Source organism: Piliocolobus tephrosceles, chromosome 5 (genome assembly GCF_002776525.5).
Source record: "Piliocolobus tephrosceles isolate RC106 chromosome 5, ASM277652v3, whole genome shotgun sequence".
NCBI classification, from domain to species: Eukaryota; Metazoa; Chordata; class Mammalia; order Primates; family Cercopithecidae; genus Piliocolobus; species Piliocolobus tephrosceles.
The window spans coordinates 145358906-145364017 of record NC_045438.1 but is presented as its reverse complement, the minus strand read 5'-3'; the positions used below and the strand labels follow the sequence as shown (position 1 = coordinate 145364017).

The window sequence follows — 5112 nt, the reverse complement described above, 5'->3', positions numbered from 1 at the left end:
GATTTTGTTGCCATTGCTTTTGGTGTTTTAGTCATGAAGTATTCACCCATGCCTATGTCCTGAATGGCATTGCCTAGGTTTATGGTTTTAGGTCTTACATTTAAGTCTTTAATTCACCTTGAGTTAACTTTTGTATAAGGTGTAAGGAAGGGATCCAGTTTCAGCTTTCTGAATATGACTAGCCAGTTGTCTCAGCACCATTTATTAAATAGGGAATCCTTTCCCCATTGCTTGTTTTTGTCATGTTTGTCAAAGATCAGATAGTTGTAGATGTGTGGTGTTATTTCTGAGGCTTCTGTTCTGTTCCATTGGTCTGTACATCCGTTTTAGTACCAGTAATATGCTGTTTTGGTTACTGTAGCCTTGAAGTATAGTTTGAAGTCAGGTAGCGTGATGCTTCCAGCTTTGTTCTTTTTGTTTAGGATTGTCTTGGCTATGCGGACTCATTTTTGGTTCCATATGAAATTTAAAGTATTTTTTCCAATTCTGTGAAGAAAGTCAGTGGTAGCTTGATAAGGATAGCATTGAACCTATACATTACTTTGGGCAGTATGGCCATTTTCACATTATTGATTCTTCCTATCCATGAGCATGGAATATTCTTCCATTTGTTTGTGTCCTCTTTTATTTCGTTGAGCAGTGGTTTGTAGTTCTCCTTGAAGACGTCCTTCACATCCCTTTTAAGTGGTATTCCTAGGTATTTTATTCTCTTTTTAGCAATTGTGAATGGGAGTTCACCCATGATTTGGCTCTCTGTCTGTTATTGGTGTATAGGAATGCTTGTGATTTTGGCACATTGATTTTGTATCCTGAGACTTTGCTGAAATTGCTTATCAGCTTAAGGAGATTTGGGACTGAGACGAAGGGGTTTTCTAAATGTACAATCACATCATCTGCAAACAGAGACAATCTGAATTCCTCTTTTCCTAATTGAATACCCTTTATTTCTTTTTCTTACCTGATTGCCCTGGCTAGAACTTCCAACACTATGTTGAATAGGAGTGGTGAGAGAGGGCATCCTTGTCTTGTGCCAGTTTTCAAAGTGAATGCTTCCAGTTTCCATTCCGTATGATATTGATTGTGGGTTTGTCATAAATAGCACTTATTATTTTGAGATACATTCCATCAATACCTAATTTATTGAGAGTTTTTAGCATGAAAAGCTGTTGAATTTTGTCAAAGGCCTTTTCTGCATCTATTAAGATAATCATGTGATTTTTGTCATTGGTTCTGTTTATCTGATGGATTATGTTTACTGATTTTCGTATGTTGAACCAGCCTTGCATCCCAGGGATGAAGTTGACTTGATCGTGCTTTTTGATGTGCTGCTGGATTTGCCAATATTTTATTGAGGATTTTTGCATCGATATTCATCAGGGATATCGGTCTAAAATTTTCTGTTTTTGTTGTGTATCTGCCAGGTTTTGGTATAAAGATGATGCTGCCCTCATAACACGAGTTAGGGAGGATTCTCTTTTTTTTTTTTTTTTTTTATGTTGATTGGAATAGTTTCAAAAGGAATGGTACCAGCTCCTCTTTGTACCTCTGCTAGAATTCGACTGTGAATCTGTCTTGTCCTGGACTTTTTTTGGTTGGTAGGCTATTAATTATTGCCTCAATTTCAGAACCTGTTATTGGTCTATTCAGAGATTTGACTTCTTCCTGGTTTAGTCTTGCGAGGGTGTATGTGTCCAGGAAGTTACCCATTTCTTCTAGATTTTCTAGTTTATTTGTGTAGAGGTGTTTATGGTATTCTCTGATGGTAGTTTGTATTTCTGTGGGAACAGTGGTGATATACCCTTTATCATTTTTTATTGCATCTATTTGATTCTTCTCTCTTTTCTTATTAATCTGGCTAGCAGTCTATTTATTTTGTTGATCTTTTCAAAATACCAGCTCCTGGATTCATTGATTTTTTGAAGGGTTTTTTTGTGTCTCTATCTCCTTCAGTTCTGCTCTGATCTTAGTTATTTCTTTTCTTCTGCTAGCATTTGAATTTGTTTGCTCTTGCTTGCTTCCCTATTTCTTTTAGTTGTGATATTATTGTGTCAGTTTTAGATCTTTGCTGCTTTCTTTTGTGGGCATTTAATGCTATCAATTTCCCTCTAAACATGGCTTTAAATGTGTCCCAGAGATTCTGGTACGTTGTGTCTTTCTTCTCATTGGTTTCAAAGAACATCTTTATTTCTGCCTTAATTTTATTATTTACCCAGTAGTCATTCAGGAGCAGGTTGTTCAGTTTCTATGTAGTTGTGAGGTTTTGAGTGAGTTTCTTAATCCTGAGTGCTAACTTTATTGCACTGTGGTCTGAGAGACAGTTTGTTGTAATTTCTCTTCTTTTACATTTTCTGAGGAGTGTTTTATTCCAATTATGTGGTCAATTTTAGAATAAGTGTGATGTGGTGCTGAGAAGAATGTATATTCTGTTAATTTGAGGTGGAGAGTTCTGTAGATGTCTATTAGGTCTGCTTGATCCAGTGCTAAGTTCAAGTCCTGGATATCCTTGTTAATTTTCTGTCTCGTTGATCTGTCTAATATTGACAGTGGGGCGTTAAAGTCTCTTACTATTATTGTGTGGGAGTCTAAGTCTCTTTGTAGGTCTCTAAGAACTTGTTTTATGAATCTGGGTGCTCCTGTATTGAATGCATATATATTTAGGATAGTTAGCTCTTCTTGTTGAATTGATCCCTTTACCATTATGTAATGCCCTTCTCTGTCTCTTTTGATCTTCGTTGGCTTAAAGTCTGTTTTATCAGAGACTAGGATTGCAGCCCCTGCTTTTTTTGCTTTCCATTTGCTTGGTAGATCTTCCTCCATCCCTTTATTTTGAGTCTATATGTGTCTTTGCACATGAGATGGAACCAAGTTGGAAAACACTCAAGTATATTATCCAGGAGAACTTCCCCAACCTAGCCAGGCAGGCCAATATTCAATTCAAGAATTGAATAAATTCATTCTCCTGAATACAGCACACTGATGGGTCTTGACTCTTTATCCAATTTGCCAGTCTGTGTCTTTTAATTGGGGCACTAACCTGTTTACATTTAAGGTGACTATTGTTATGTGTGAATTTGATCCTGTCATTATGATGCTAGCTGATTATTTTGCCTATTAGTTGATGAGGTTTCTTCATAGCGTCAATGGTCTTTACAACTTTGCATGTTTTTGCAGTGGCTGCTACTAGTTGTTCCTTTCCATGTTTAGTGCTTCCTTCAGGAGCTCTTGCAAGGCAGGCCTGGTGGTGACAAAATCTCTCAGCATTTGCTTGTCTGTAAATAATTTTATTTCTCTTTCACTTATGAAGCATAGTTTGGCTGGATATGACATTCTGGGTTGAAAATTCTTTTCTTTAAGAATGTTGAACACTGGCCCCCACTCTCTTCTGGCTTATAGGGTTTCTGCTGAGAGACCCACTGTTAGTCTGATGGGTTCCTCTTTGTGGGTAACCCGACCTTTCTCTCTGGCTGCCCTTAACATTTTTTCCTTCATTTCAATCTTGGTGAATCTGACCATTATGTGTCTTGGGGTTGCTTTTCTCGAGGAATATCTTTGTTGTGTTCTCTGTATTTCTTGAATTGAATGTTGGCCTGCCTTGCTAGGTTGGGGAAGTCCTCCTGGATAATATACTTAAGAGTGTTTTCCAACCTGGTTCCGTTCTCCTTGTCACTTTCAGGTACACCAATCAAACATAGATTTGAACTTTTTACATAGTCCTATATTTCTTGGAGACTTTGTTCATTTCTTTTCACTCTTTTTTTCTCTAATCTTGTCTTCTCACTTTATTTCATTAATTTGATCTTAAATCACTGATATCCTTTCTTCTACTTGATTGAATTGGCTATTGAAGCTTGTGTATGCTTCACAAAGTTCTCGTGCTGTGTTTTTCAGCTCCATCAGGTCATTTATGTTCTTCCCTACACTGGTTATTCCAGTTAACAATTTGTCTAACCTTTTCTCAAGATTTTTAGGTTCCTCAAAAATATGGGATGCTTCACAAATTTGCACAGGAGCCATGCTAATCTTCTATGTATCATTCAAATTTTAGTGTATGTGCTGCTGAAGTGAGCACAAAGTCTAGCATTTTTTATTCTCACTATAGTGCTTGTCCACTGCACTAACAGTATGACTATATGTATTGATGAAAAATATATAGTAGATCTAGAAGTACTCTCTACTGGAGGTACTCAGAGCTTTGTGAAAAGCTGTGCCTAACATAGGTATTGAAAATCAATTCACACCAGGCACTATTGCTAATGACTGTAGTCCCAGCACTCTAGGAGGCTGAGGCTGGCAGATTGCTTAAACTCTAGGAGGCTGAGGCTGGCAGATTGCTTAAATCCAAGAGTTTGAGACCAACCTGGTCAGCATGGTGAAATCTTGTCTCTACAAAAAATACAAAAAAAAAAAAAGGCAAGGCATGGTGGCATGTGCCTGTAGTCCCAGCTACTAGGGAGTCTGAGGTGGGAGGATCACTTGAGTCCAAGGAGGTTGAGGCTGAAGTGAGCTGAGATCATGCTGCTGCTCTCCAGCCTAGGCACAAGAGTAAGACCCAGTCTCAAAACAATAAAAGAAAATAAATTCAAACACATGTGACTAATTTACTCCCAATCTACAGCAGTAGGTGGATTATGTAACACAAACTAACAGTTGCAAAAAATTTGCCTTTGATGACTTTACTGGATTTTTACCCTATGTCAAATCAATCCTCTTTTTTGGTTTAAATGGGCTCCTAGAATCTTTTGCCTGCTTGTCTCCTCAGAATACATTTGTTTTGCCTGCATTCTTGTCATAATCTATAGAATTTAGATGGGACCTTTGTTCCCACTTCAGCAAGTGGCCTGTGAGGCATCTAGCATATACCCTCCTGCTAAGTGCTGCCAGCCCAATATTGAATGAGACAGAAATTGTCTTTGCCTTTGTGCTGCTTACAGTCTAGCTTACCAGGAAAATGAGAAGACCCTGCTGTGTCAGCTCTGGGGCCCCATCTCCAGCGATTCGGGTTTAGTAGGTCTATTTTGGCCCAGGAATCTGAATTTTAACAGGCTTCCCAGGTGTTTTTTATGCAAGTTGTCCAAAGACCATGCTTAAAGAAGCACGTGTCCTACCACCTAC

At 38.2% G+C, this 5112-nt stretch overlaps 1 pseudogene; it reads right to left on the bottom strand.

The window, feature by feature from the left end:
* Window positions 1–3975: 3975 nt before the first annotated feature.
* Window positions 3976–4069, bottom strand: LOC111541167 (annotated as a pseudogene).
* Between the last annotated feature and the right edge of the window lie 1043 nt (window positions 4070–5112).